This window comes from Galeopterus variegatus, unplaced genomic scaffold, assembly GCF_000696425.1.
Source record: "Galeopterus variegatus unplaced genomic scaffold, G_variegatus-3.0.2 Scaffold4333, whole genome shotgun sequence".
Taxonomy (NCBI): domain Eukaryota; kingdom Metazoa; phylum Chordata; class Mammalia; order Dermoptera; family Cynocephalidae; genus Galeopterus; species Galeopterus variegatus.
In genome coordinates this window covers 18,063-32,888 of record NW_007730444.1, presented here as the reverse complement: position 1 = coordinate 32,888, position 14,826 = coordinate 18,063, and the positions used below count along the sequence as shown (strand labels likewise).

The window sequence follows — 14,826 nt, the reverse complement described above, 5'->3', positions numbered from 1 at the left end:
GCTGGCCACGCCCCTCTGCGGCCCTCCCTCTCGCGGTTCCTCCCCAGGCCCGGCCTCTCCCCACGCCACGCCCTCTGCTGGCCACGCCCCTCTGCGGCCCTCCCTCTCGCGGTTCCTCCCCAGGCCCGGCCTCTCCCCACGCCACGCCCTCTGCTGGCCACGCCTCGCCCTCATCTGGCCACGCCCCGCTGCCGCCCGCCCGCCCTTTGCGGGCCCTGACCAGGCCTGGACTCTCCCCAGACGCGCAGTTTCCTGAATACGCGGAAGCGAATTGCGTGGAGAGACGATCACCCCGCGGCGCGTGAGTTTCCCTTTATCTTCCATACCAAGGGCCTAGGAGTCGCTATAGACCTTGAAATCGCTGCGCCGCCCTGTCCACCTCAGGTAAATTTAGACGTCGCTGTGAGAGTCCAGGGGTCGTTTCCCCTTGTGTTAAAATCGCTCTGAGGCTGGTCCTGTCCTTGGTCTTTCTTACTTCGGGCCACGTAGACACCTTTCGCAGGGCTTCCTGCTTACCAGCCTTTACTGACCTCCCTGGCCCCCCGCCATGTGAAGTCCCCAACCCGAGGTGGATTCACGCCCTTCCGGCCAACCCGGCCCCTGGAGGGCAGCGCAGGCAGCCCCAGTCCAGGAGAGGCCGCGTCCTCTCCCCGGTCCTGGGATGCTGCCGACCCCACCCCTCTCCTAATCCGTCCCCCCACCCCCACCCCCGTCCTTGTCTTCCTCGGATCCGGCCCTTCGGCTCCCCAGGCCTTCTCTTCGCAGTCACTCCTTTTCCTGACCCCGCCTTGTGGGTGGTGACTCGGGCCTGGCCAGTAACATCCAGTGTTGTTCCATCCCAAATTCCACCCCGCTGGAAAAAATGTGCTCTCTTTAAATGTGTGGATTAAGGGGCTCAGGAGAAAGGGAGACAGAGCAACTGAGAGGAAAGAGAAAAACGGAGAAAGAGACAAAAAGAATGTGGGAGGCCCATAAACAGATGGCAAAGTAGGGGAGGGGTGAGGGATTCGCAGAGACAGTAAGAATGAAAAAAGCGCGGAAAGTAGCGGGGGGAGAAAAGCAACCAGAGAAATTCAGAGAAAAGTTGAATCTCTAGAGAGATGAAGGACAGCAAAATAGGGAGAGGGGCCGCAAAGGGACCTTCAGGCAGAGAGTGGGAGGAGAGGATGAATGATGGGACTAGAGAGGGCAGCTGGTGACAAGGGGAACAGAGGGAGGGGCACAGCAGGGAGGAAGCTTTAGGATCTGGACGTGCCAGAGAGTGTGGACAAGGGGCCGTGACAGGGAAAGAGTGAGTGGCAGGGCGCCCGCACACACGCTCACAACACGCTGGGAGTGGAGGGGCAAGAGGCTTTAAACTAAATGCAGAACATAGATATTTCTCCAATGAGGAGCAACCACTATGTCCTGGGAGGGGAGTTAGAGGAGGGGATGGGGAACACTATTTGGGGGATCACAGCCCTAGTAATGGCAGGGAAACTCCGGAACTGGAGAAAGGAAAAGCTCTGTGCATCCTCACTGGGTGACTCTGTGCTCGGTAGTAGGTAAAGTGGAATGGGGGTGAGCTAATGGGGTCACATTTAGAGAAAGGAGTCTGTCTTTCCACCCATCACATACACACACTGTGTATATGCTTCTCCCTTTCCCCATTGTCTTCTCTAGAATGGCAGGGTTGGTGCTTCTTCAGATGGGTGACTTGAGGAAGAGGAGTGGTATGTCTGTTTGTGGCCCTCTTTTATCCCCTCCCTCAAGTCTTCTACCTTCCTATCCAGTGTTCTGTTCAGACACTCAGTTCCTGCAGCCAGTGTGCACAATCCTGAGACCCAACCAAGTCCCAAGGATTTGGGGCTGTGAATGAATATTTCGGCTGGTGTCATTGCAAAGTGAGAAATCTTAGACCCCAGGAACTTTTTTCCATTGAGGGATCTGAGCAGCCGGGAGGCGTCTTCTCTTTTGGCCACGTTTTTGGTCTTGTATTGGCAAAATGGGTCTGTTCTGCCACACAGGCAACTACCCTGTAGGTCACCTCCCTGTGATTTAGGTTGAACTTACACTTCTGCTTTCACTAGATGGTCAAGTAGACTGGCCTGGGTGAAGGACCCTTGGCTCTGCACCTCAGGTTCTCCTGATCAGGTTTCTCTCACTCCCAATGGAGACCATTTCAGGGGCAAGCAAGACCCTTGTACACATCAGGTCCCCAAAGTGAAGGCCATGCCAGAGAGTGTACTAGTATTACTCTGTGTCATACTCATTCATTTTGGTATTCAGTACGTGTGAAGCCTGTACAATATGCCAGGCATTTATTGTCTTCAGTAGTGATTGAAATGTTATGCTAGCAGAATACACTCTGCTGCCTTATTTAGGTTATTTGCAATTGAGAGAGACAAAACCTTTTAGTTACTAATAGTCATAGAAGTCAAATGCCCCAACGCAAAGGACTGATGTAATCCTTCCTCCAGGGGACCCCACTTTCTTCCTTCTCCCTGGCGTCATCACTTCATCTAGTTCTGCCTACTCTGTTTCTGTCCCCATGTGATTGCGCACCACCGGCCAGCCCCACTCACAGTCACACTATTGTGTGACATCCTTCGTCCACTATATCATCAATTTATACGTCAAGGGAATTATTTTTGTCAGTGTATCCTGATGGTAGTATTGTCCCTTAAAACACACAGACACACACACTCTACACTAAACCCTTTATTTTCCTATCAATCTTCCATCTTTAAAACAAAAAATTTTCTATGAACTACATATATTCCTGTAGTAAGTACCCCTTGTCAATGCTCCCTTTGACAGCACAGTTCACTAAAATCTTGTTGATACTCTGTCTTCAGTTCTGGCCTCCAGTTCTCCCCTGAAGCCATCCAATCAAGTTTTCACATTTAGCATTTCACTGAGTCTTTTTCAGGGTCACCAGTGACTTCCCCATTTCTAAATTCAATATTTTATTTCCTCTTATCATCTTTCTTTTCTTGTCAGCAGCATGTTGCACAGTTCATGACTCCAACTTCTTTAAACAGTTTTTTTCTTGGCTTTTAGGACATCTCATTTCAAATTGCATTTGATTTAATTTTCTTGTGGCCACCTTGATCTCTTATTTGTTTCCTCATGTGGTGTGGTGTCTCCTGAACTCTGTGTCCCCAGGGTGTGGGAGTGTCCCATGGCTTTGTCCTTGAACCTCTTCCCATTTCTGTCCACACTCACTGCCTTTCCTTGTCATTTTATCTCATGGTTTCAAACAGCACCCATATGTCTCCATTTTGCCTGGAGACCTCTCCCCTGACCTCTAGAATCCCATATCCAGTTGTGTCCTTACCTGTCTGCTGGGAGATCTAATAGGCATCTCCACCTTCATATGTCCAAAAGTGACTTCTTGAGCTCTCCCAAACATGTCCCCCACTGCAGTCCTCTACATTTCAGGTAAGGGGGACCCTCTGCTTCTCAGGCTGAGCCACACATCTCTGCATATATTTAAAAGATAGAATATATTGCATTTTTTGTGTTTTAATGTATAAGACAGAGAAAAAGTTAATACGTCTACTTAAAAGTGGTGAGGTTATACATCACTTCCAAAATTCTTTTCAGGAGTGGGAGAGAAAGGTTTCAAGGCTTCAGCCCTACGTGATGTGCTTCCCGCAGTTCCTCTGATCTCACTCATCTCTTTGTGTCCTGGCTCACTCTGCTCCAGCCATGCAGGGTCTCTGTCCTTTTCCTAAAGTCAAGGTTGCTCCTGCCTCAGGGCCTACCCTGGGGCTGTCTCTCTGCCTAGAACTCTCTGCCTAGAACTCAGCTGCAGGTGGCAAACACCTTTCCTTCCCTGTATCTTTGTTCTGATATCACCTTCTCAGTGGATATTTCTGAGGGGCACTCCTACCCAAATTACAAATTCCAGCCTCACTCCAACCTCTGCCCATATTGCTCTGCATGTTTTGTTCTGCTCCTTTGCCTTCCGCTGTCTGGATACTGGTGATAGCAGGGACCCAAAGAGAGAGCAGAGACAAAAGACGGCAAGTGTGCTGGGTTTGCCCCAGTGAGTGGTGCTCAACCCTGGCTTCTGAGTGCTGAGACATTTTGCAAATACATCTCTTGTGTTCCCTTACCAGAGATTTTCATTCACACAGGTCGAGGCCTAGCCTCAAAATATTTACATTGCCCTGGTGAATCTAATCTCCATCTAGCATAACACCAAGGCTCTTCTGAGGGCAGAAGTCATCTTGTGATCCACAGAAGGGTGAGGGGGGCTTTACTGTCTATGGGTTGTGTCAGGGCTTGAAGGGGAGCTCAGTCCAGTCCAACTCCCCACTGCTGCAGTGTATGTGTGGGGGACTTCACCAGGAGGGGTGTGAGTTCTGAAGAAAGTGGTCAAAAACTCGCTTTTTGGCCTTCCAGCAGGAGTTTTTGTCGTTGCATACCTCCTGGTGTAGTAGACGGCAGAGGACTGTTTTTTCACATTGTGAGGTCTTTCTTGTGTGTGTGGTTGTGGCACAGGATGGGGGGTGTGTTGTATCTAAACATTAAACAACATATTTTCAACATTTAGGATTGACTTCTAAAGACTCATGTTACCTGAGGAAGAAGCCTGGAAGAGGAGAAAGAGTAAAGAAGAGGAATCAGCAATGGCTCTTACTCAGGTAAAGTGATATTTTTGGTTGATTGTTCTGTGTCCTTTCTTTCTGAAATGTGGGTATTAGAATTGCTCATCTTCTCTGACTCTGAATTTCCTGCCTGAAATATTTGCTCGCATGCACACATGCCTTCCCTCAGTCCCTCTCATCTCCGCTGAAATTCCATCTGACTGTGACCCAGCATCATGAACTTGTGAAGGAGCTCCAATGGGCATGGTCCTGCGAAGGGCATCACTTCCAGAACAGCTGTGGGCCCCATGGTGTCAGTGCTGCAGGGATTGTTTAGGGCCCACATCTGGGTGCAATGTCAGCTCTCTGTAAAACAGGATTAGAGGAGCTGCATCAGGATGTCATGTATTAATGTGTGCAGATACCTGCTAAGTTCTGGAGAAGGAGGTCAGGAAGGGGAAATCTTCTCTGCTTAATTTCTTTTTTTTCTTAAATTTTTTTTTCTTCCAAATTTTTTTTTATTATGTCAATATACAATGTGGTTGATTATTGTGGCCAATTACCGAAACCTCCCACCCTCCTCTCTCTACCCCCTCCTTTGCAACAATGTCCTTTCTGTTTGCTTCTTGTATCAACTTCAAGAAATTGTAATTGTTATGTCTTCTTCCCTCACCCCCGCCCCCCAGTTTTTTTGTTTATTTATTTATTTATTTTTAGCTCCCACAAATAAGTGAGAACATGTGATATTTCTCTTTCTGCGCCTGACTTGTTTGACTTAATATAATTCTCTCTGGGTCCATCCATGTCATTGCAAATGGCAGTATTTCATTCTTTTTTATAGCAGAGTAGTATTCCATTGTGTAGATGTACCACATTTTCCGTAGGGGAAATCTGATGATGGACATTACAGCTGGTTCCAACTCTTGGCTGTTGTAAAGAGTGCTGCGATGAACATTGGCGAACAGGTATAGCTTTGACTTGATGATTTCCATTCCTCTGGGGTGCTGGGTCATATGGTAGATCTATCTGCAGTTCCTTGGGGAACCTCCATACCATTTTCCATAGAGGCTACACCATTTTGAAGTCCTACCAACAATGTATGAGAGTTCCTTTTTCTCCACAACCTCGCTAGCATTTATCGTTCACAGTCTTTTGGATATTAGCCATCCTAACTGGGGTGAGATGGTATCTCAGTGTGGTTTTGATTTGCATTTCCCGAATGCTGAGTTATATTGAGCATTTTTTCATATGTCTGTTGGCCATTCATATATCTTCCTTTGAGAAATGCCTAGTTAGAACTTTTGCCCGTTTTTTAATTGGGTTGCTTGTTTTTTTTCTTGTAAAGTTGTTTGAGTTCCATGTATATTCTGGATATTAATCCTTTGTCAGATGTATATTTTGCAAATATTTTCTCACACTGTGTTGGTTGCCTTTTAACTCTGTGAGTTGTGCAGAAGCTTTTTAGTTTCATATAATCCCATTTGTTAATTTTTCCTTTGGTTGCCCGTGCTTTTGGGCTCATATTCATGAAGTCTGTGTCCAGTCCTACTTCCTGAAGTGTTTCTCCTATGTTTTCGTTAAGAAGTTTTATTGTTTCAGGGTGTATATTTAATTCTTTAATCCATTTTGAGTTTACTTTAGTATATGGTGAAAGGTATGGGTCTAGTTTCGTTCTTCTGCATATTGATATCCAGTTATCCCAGCACCATTTGCTGAAGAGGCAGTCTCTTCCCCAGTGTATAGGCTTGGTGCCTTTGTCAAAGATCAGATTGCTGTAGGTGTGTGGGTTGATTTCTGGATTCTCTATTCTATTCCTTTGATCAGTGTGTAGGTTTTTATGCCAGTACCGCGCTGTTTTGTTTATTATAGCTTTGTAGTATAGTTTAAAGTCCGGTAGTATTATGCCTCCAGCTTTATTATTTTTGCTCAGAATTGCTCTGGCTATGCCTGGTCTTTTGTTATTCCATATAAATGTCTGGATAGTTTTTTCCATTTCTGAGAAAAATGTCATTGGAATTTTGATGGGGATTGCATTGAATGTGTGTTGATTTTGTATCCTGCTACTTTGCTGAAATCATTTATCAACCCCAAGAGTTTTTTTGTCTTTTTTTTTTTTTTTGTGACCGGTAAGGAGATCGCAACCCTTGGCTTGGTGTCGTCTACACCGCGCTCAGCCAGTGAACGCACTGGTCCTCCCTATATAGGATCCGAACCCACGGCGGGAGCGCCGTTGCGCTCCCAGCGCCACACTCTCCCAAGTGAGCCATGGGGTCGGCCCCCAACAGTTTTTTTTGTAGAGGCTTTAGGCTGTTCGACATATAGGATCATGTCATCTGCAAAGAGGGACAGTTTTTCATGTTTTCCAATCTGGATGCCCTTTATTTCCTTCTCTGATTGCTCTGGCTAGTACTTCCAACACTATGTTGACTAGGAGTGGTGAGAGTGGGCATCCTTGTCTAGTTCCTGTTCTTAACGGAAAAGCTTTCAGCTTTTCCCCATTCAGGATGATATTGGCAGTGGGTTTATTGTATATGTCTTTAATTATGTTGAGATACTTTCCATCTATACCTAACTTATAGAGGGTCTTTGTCATGAATGAATGTTGAATTTTATCAAATGCTTTCTCAGCATCTATAGAGATGACCATATGGTCCTTGTGTTTGATATTATTAATATGGTGTATCACATTTATTGATTGGCGTATGTTGAACCAACTTTGCATCCCTGGGATGAATCCCACTTCATCGTGCTGAATAAATTTACATATGTGTTTCTGTATTCTGTTAGCTAGTATTTTATTGAGGATTTTTGCATCTATATTCATCAAGGATATCGGCCTGTAGTTTTCTTTTTAGTTGTATCTTTACCTTCTTTTGGTATCTGGATGATGTTTGCTTCATAGAATGAGTGTGGGAGATTTGCATCTGTTTCAGTCTTTTGGAATAGTTTGTAATGAATCGGTGTCAATTCCTCTTTGAATGTGTGATAAAATTCTGCTGTGAATCCATCTGGTCCTGGGCTTTTCTTTGTTGGGAGCCTTCTGATAACAGCTTCAATCTCCTTTATTGTTATTGGTCTGTTCAGATTTTCTAAATCTTCTTGGCTCTGTTTTGGGAACTCATGTATGTCCAGAAATTTATCCATTTCCTCCAGAATTTCAAATTTGTTGGCAGATAGTTGTTTATAGTAGTCTCGAATGATTCCTTGTATTTCAGATGTATCAGTTGTAATATTACCTTTTTCATTTCTAATTTTTGTTTGAATCTTCTCTCTTCTTTTTTTAGTTAGCCATGCTAATGGTCCATCAATTTTATTTATCTTTTCAAAAACCAACATTTTGATTTGTTGATCTTTTGTATTGTTTTTTGGGTTTCAATTTCATTAAGTTCTGCTCTGATCTTAATGACTTCTTTCTGTCTGCTAACTTTGGGTTTCGATTGTTCTTCTTTTTCTAACTCTTTAAGATGAAATGTTAGGTTGTTCACTTGCTATCTTTCCATTCTTCTGAAGTAAGCATTTAATGTGATAAATTTCCCCCTTGATACTGCTTTTGCAGTATCCCACAGGTTTGGGTATGATGTATCATTATTTTCATTAGTTTCAGTAAATTTTTTGATTTCCTGTTTGATTTCTTCTTCTTGGACCCATATGTCATTAAGTAGAATGCTGTTTAATTTCCATGTTTTTGTATAGTTTCTAGAATTTTATTCGTTATTGATTTCTAATTTTAATCCATTGTGGTCTGAGAAAATACATGGGATAATTCCAATTTTTTTGAATTTGTTGAGACTTGATTTGTGACCTAATATGTGATCTATCCTGGAGAATGATCCATGTGCTAATGAGAAGAATGAATATTCTGAGGTTTTTGGATGGAATGTTCTGTAGATATCTGCCAAGTCCAATTAGTCTAGAATATTGTTTAGATCTTGTGTTTCTCTGCTGATTCTTTGTCTAGATGATCTGTCCAATATTGACAGTGGGGTGTTCAGGGCCCCTGCTATTATGGTATTAGTGTCTATTTCCTTCTTTAGGTCTAATAGAGTTTGTTTTATAAATCTGGCTGCTCCGATATTGGGTACATATATATTTATGATTGTTTTGTCTTCTTGATGGGTCAGTCCTTTTATCATTATGTAGTGTCCCTCATTATCTCTTTTTATGGTTTGTAGTGTAAAGTCTATTTTATGAGATATAAGAATAGCTACTCCAGCTCGTTTTTCATTTGTTTGCATGGTAAACCTTTTGCATCCTTTTGCTCTTAGTCTATGTGAGTCTTTGTGCCTGAGGTGGGTCCAGTGAAGGCAGCATATAGTTGTGTCCTCCTTTTCAATCCAGTCAGCCAGTCTGTGTTTTTTGATTGGGGAATTTAAGCCTTTCACATTAAGAGTTGTTATTGAAAAGTGTTGATTTAATCCTAGCATTTTATAGATTATTGTTTGGATGTCTTAGGTGTCTTTTGTTCCTTTCTTTCTGATTAACTGTTGGTTTGCTGTGTTTGTTGGTTTCCTGGGTTGTAGATAGCCTTTTTGTTTGTTTGTTTGTTTTCTCTTCAGGAATGCCATTTTTATTAACTAGTGGGTTTTGATGGCAGTGGTAATTATTTTTCAGGTAGCAAACCCAGTACTCCCTTGAGAATTTCTTGTAAGGGTTGTTGTGTGATCGTGAACTCCTACAGTTTTTGTTTGGTGAACTCCTGCAGTTTTTGTTTGTCTAAGAAATATACTATTTGCCCTTCATTTCGGAAGGATAGCCTTGCAGGGTATTCTTGGCTGGCAATCTCTTTCTTTTAGTATTTTGAATATATCATCCCATTCCTTTCTGGCTTTTAGGGTTTGTGATGAAAAGTCTGATGTTAGTCTGATTGGGGCTCCCTTATATGTGATTTGATGCTTTTGTCTTGCAGCTTTTAAGATTCTCTCTTTTCTTTGAGTTTTGCCAATTTAAGTATAACGTGTCTTGGAGAAGACCTTTTTGGGTTGAATACGTTTGGGGATCTTTCAGCCTCTTGAATCTGAAGATCAGTCTCTTTTCCAATAACTGAGCAGTTTTCTGCCTCTATTTTGTTGAATACGTTTTCAGTGCAATCTCCTTTTTCCTCCCCTTCTGGAATACACATGACTTGGATATTTGAGCACTTAAGGTTGTCTGATATCTCTCTCAGATTTTCTTCAATGCCTTTAATTCTTTTTTCTTTTTTTTTTTTTTTTGTCTGTCTGTGTTATTTCACACAGCCCATCTTCAAGGTCAGAAGTTCTCTCTTCTACTTCTGCAAGCCTGCTGGTTATACTCTCTGTTGTGTTTTTTATTTCGTTGAATGAATTCTTCAGTTGGGCAAGCTCTGCTACATTCTTTTTCAGGGCATTCATTTCCTTGTACGTTTCTTCTTTCAGGTCCTGTATACTTTTCCTCATTTCATCATGTTGTCTAGGTGTGTTTTCTTGTATCTCATTGAGTTTCCTTAGAATTATCACTCTAAATTCCTTGTCAGTCATTTCAAGAGCTTCTTGTTCTAAAGGATCTAGAGCTTGAGAGTTATTACCCTTTGGTGGTGTACTTTCTTGATTTTTCATATTTCTGGTATCTTTCCTTTGATGTTTAGTCATTGTGGCAGGGGGTTTCACAGTCCACAGTTTTGACACTATTGTTCAACTAGGATGTTGCTGGGGTTGCCAATTTGGTATGGCTACCTCAGTGTCTGTTCAGTTGGCCACTAGTACCTTGCATGTGTGGTTGCCTCGGGTCTTGGGCAGAGGGAGCCACCTCTCTGGTCAGCATGCACTCGGCTGGGCTGCTGGGTTGCACAGCAGCACCATAGGGTGTGTGGTCTCTGCTGAGCTTCTGCCTCCCCTGCTGGACATCTCCCTGCTCCATGCACACTGGGTCGGGCTGGGATGGAGACAGGTGGCGGTGGTGCGGCCTACCTGCTGGATCACGCGGCGGTGGCACTGAAGGGTGTGTGGTCTCTGCGGAGCTTCCGCCTCCCCTGATGGACTTCTTCCTGCTCTGTGCGCACTGGGCCAGGCTGCTGGATCGCAGGGCAGCGGCACCGCAGGGCATGTGGTCTCTACGGAGCTTCCGCCTGCCCTGCTGGATTTCTCCCCGCTCCGTGTGCACTGGGACGGTTTTCTGCTTAATTTCATTCTACATATGTAGCTAAATCATTTTGTCACTGTATTTCTGATTCTAAAATCTTAATGGTTAGGAATGAAATGTAAAGTGCAGACACAGATCTCAGTGTTGGAGGGTGTTTTTTTAATCATAATTTAAAAAATATGGAATCAGTATAAGTATGTAACTGCAGGATATTCTGTAAACCCTTCTCAACACATTTAACCAATGCAGATTGTGGTGTTCCTGCAGAGACTTTGCAACAGGTGTTTTGGTAAAAATGATTATAACTTTGCTGAGACATAGGGGCAGAATGTCTTACAGAGAGGATGGAACCATATTCTGGTTCTACTAGTTGTTGAATATATATTCTTTATTTTAAACATTAATACACACACACACACATATATATATATATATATATATTTTTTTTTTTTTTTTAAAACTGCAGCAAACATGCAACTTAGGCATTACAGAAAGCATCATTTTTCCTGTCAATCATCCACCATTCCTCATGTCTCAATGGGGAACAAATGTCGTCAGTTCTGTCTGTGACAGGAGACCGGGCAAGTCTTGTACAAATGTATTTGCGCATCTTCTGATGAGGTTTTAGAAAAAACGGTTCAGCGAATGATTTTTTGTGATATTTTATCCTGTAAGTTGTGAAAATTTACATGTTTTCATTGATAGGTAGCTCTTTTTTTGTTTAAAATTTAGTTTTACACATTTGTAGGGTATTTTGTGTTTTTTCACTACATGCATATAGCACACACTGGTTCACTTAGGGTAGATAATGTAGTTTAGTACCTGTTAGTCCACCAGTTTTCTTCCCACTGTCCCTCTCTTCTCCTGGCCTCTGGTAACCATTATTCTACTCTCTACTTCTATGAGAACCCCCCTTTTTTTTCTTATTACATGTATGAATGTTATGCAGTATTTGTCTTCCTGTGCTTGTTTTACTTAATTTAACATGCCAGTTTCCAGTTCTATACATGTTGCTGCAAATGATAGGATATCTTTTTTTTTAATAGCTGAACAGTATTCCAGTGTGTATTTATACCATAGTTTTTAAATCCATTCACCTGTTGATGAGCATTTAGGTTGATTCCATCTCTTGGCAATTGTGAATAGTGCTGCAGTGAACATGAGAGTGCAGGTGTCTGTTTGGTATATTGATTTCATTCCCTCTGGGTATATAGGCAGTAGTGAAATAGCTGGGTCAAAGGTAAATCTATTTTTAGTTATCTGAGGAACCTCCATACTGTTTTCCACAATGGCTATACCAATTTATATTCCCAGCAACAGTGTAGGAGAGTTCCATTTTTTCTGCATCCACGCCAGCATTTTTTACTTTTTGTCTTGTTGATAATAGCCATTCTACCTGGAGTGAGATATCTCATTGTAGTTTTAATTTGCATTTCCCTTATGATTAGTGATGTTGAGCGATTTTCCATATGCCTGTTGGCAATTCGTATGTGTTCTTTTGAGAAATGTCTGTTCACGTCCTTTGTCCAGTTTTTAATTGGCTTATTTGTTTATATACCTTTGAGTTGTTTGAATTCTTTACATATTCTGGATATTAGCCCCTTGTGTTATGTGTAGTTTGCAAACACTTTTTCCCATTTTGTAGGTTGTTTCTTTTCTTTTTCCTTTTTTGCAGCTGACTAGTATCAATATCAATCCCTGGACCTTGGCATTATCAGCACCACACACTATCCAACTAAGTTAACTGGTCAACCCCTGTAGGTTGTCTCTTAATTTTGTTGATGTGTCCCTTGTTGTGCAGAAGCCTTTTAGTTTGGTATATTCCCATTTGTATATTTTTCCGTTGGTTGCCTGTGCCTTTGTAGTCTTGCTCAAAAAAGTGCTGCCCACTCCCATTTCATGTAGCGTCTCCCTTATTTTTTCTTCTGGTACTTTCAGAGTTTTCTGTCTTAAGCTTATTTCTTTAATCCATTTTGAGTTGATTTTCGTGTATGTTGAGAGATAGAGGTCTAGTTTCAATCTTCTGCATGTGGATATCCCATTTTCACAGCACCAGTTGTGGAAGAGGCTATCCTTGCTTTACTGTGTATTCTTGGTCCGTTATTTGAAAATCAGTTGGCTAGGGCCAAGTCCGTGGCGCCCGTGACAGGTTTGGATCCTATATATGGATGGCCGATGCGCTCACTGGCTGAGCGCGGTGCAGCCGGTCTCAAAAAGTACAAAAAAAAAAAAAAAAGAAAAAAGAAAATCAGTTGGCTATAAGTGTGTGGATTTATTTCTGGGCCCTACATTCTCTTCCATTGGTCTGCTTGTCTGTTTTTGTGACAGTACCATGCTGTTTTTGTTACTGTACTTTTATAGTATATTGTGAGCTCAAGAAGAGTGATGCTTCCAACTTTGTTCTTTTCATTCAACATTCCTTCAGCTATAAAGTGTCTTTTGTGCTTCCATATAAATTTTAAGATTTTTTTTCTATTTTTTTGATGAATGTCATTGGTATTTTGAAAGGGATTGCATTGAATGTATAGATTAATTTGGGTAATATGGACATTTTGAAGATGTTAATTCTTCCAACCCGTGAACGTGGGATATTGTCCTATTTATCTTTGTCCTCTTCAATTTTTTCAACCAATGTTTTTCTGTTTTTTTTTTTTTTTTAAAAGATGACCGGTAAGGGGATCTTAACACTTGACTTGGTGTTGTCAGCACCATGCTCAGCCAGTGAGCGAACCGTCCATCCCTATGTGGGATCCGAACCCGGGGCCTTGGTGTTATCAGCACCGCACTCTCCCGAGTGAGCCACCGGGCCGGCCTTTCAACCAATGTTTTACCATTTTATTGTAGAGGTCTTTCACCTCCTTGGTTAAATTTACTCTGAAGTATTGCTTTTTCTTGGTAACTACTGTGAATGGGATTGCGTTCTTGATTTCTTTTTTTTTTTTTTTTGTCTTTTGTCTTTTTCCGTGTCCGGCAACGGATCGCAACCCTCAGTGTTGCCCCCGCACGGGACCGGGGACCGGCAATGGGACCGCGACCCTCGGCGCCGCTCCCGCGCCTCGCTCAGCCAGTGAGCAGGAACCGGTCCGCATGTGGGGCCCGAACCCTCGGGTGGGAACGCTGCCCCTCCTCCCAAGCGGCGCACCTATCCAGTGCGCCACCGGGCCGGCCCTTGATTTCTTCTTTAGCTATTTTGTTATTGGCATGTGGGAAGGCTATTGATTTTTGCATGTTGATTTTGTGTCCTGCCAGTGTACTGAATTCATTTCTTAGTTCTAGTCATTTTTTGGTGGAGTCTTAGGGTTTCTATGTATATAATCATGTGATCTGCAAGTAGGGATAGTTTGACTTTTCTCATTTCCAGTTTGAAATGCCCTTTTTTGCCTTCTCTTGCCTTATGGCACTGGGTAGAACTTGTAGTACCATGTCGAATAAGAGTGGGGAAAGTGGGCATCTTTGAGGAAAAGCCTTCAACTTTTGTCCATACAGTATATTAGCTGTGGGCTTGTTGTATGTGGCCTTCATTGTGTTGCAGTACATTCCTTCTATACCTAATTTGTTGAGGGTTTTTCTCACAAAATTGGTGTTGGGTTTTATCAAATACATGTTATACGTTAGTTGAAATGATCATGTGGGTTTTTTCCTTCATTCTATTGATGTGTGGTGTATCGCATTTATTGATTTGCATGTGTTGAACCATTGTTGCATCCCTTGGATGAATACCAGTTGATCATGGTGAATAATCTTTTTTTTTTTTTTTGTCTTTTGTCTTTTTCCGTTTCCGGCAACGGATCGCAACCCTCAGTGTTGCCCCCGCACCGGACCGGGGACCGGCAATGGGTTCGCAACCCTCAGTGCCGCTCCCGCGCCTCGCTCAGCCAGTGAGCGGGAACCGGTCTGCATGTGGGACCCGAACCCTCGGGCGGGAGCGCCGCCGCGCTTCCTAAGCGGCGCACTATCCAGTGCGCCACCGGGCCGGCCCTGAATGATCTTTTTAATGTGTTGTTGGCATTGCGTTTGCTAGTATTTTGTTGAGGATCCTCACATCTGTGTTCATTAGGGGTATTGGTAGGTAGTTTCATTTTTTCTCTTTTATCTTTTTTTGTTTTGGTATGAGGGTAATTCTGGCCTCATAGAATGAGTTTGGAAGTATTTC

The 14,826-nt window shown here is 43.0% G+C and overlaps 1 long non-coding RNA gene across 1 annotated transcript in view; it reads right to left on the bottom strand.

The window, feature by feature from the left end:
• LOC103602874 overlaps positions 1-442 on the bottom strand; it is a 1,755-nt gene extending 1,313 nt beyond the window's left edge. Inside the window, exon 1 of the long non-coding RNA XR_551560.1 lies at positions 327-442. This is a non-coding gene — a long non-coding RNA (uncharacterized LOC103602874). The remainder of the gene's footprint in view (positions 1-326) is intronic.
• Positions 443-14,826: the final 14,384 nt, after the last annotated feature.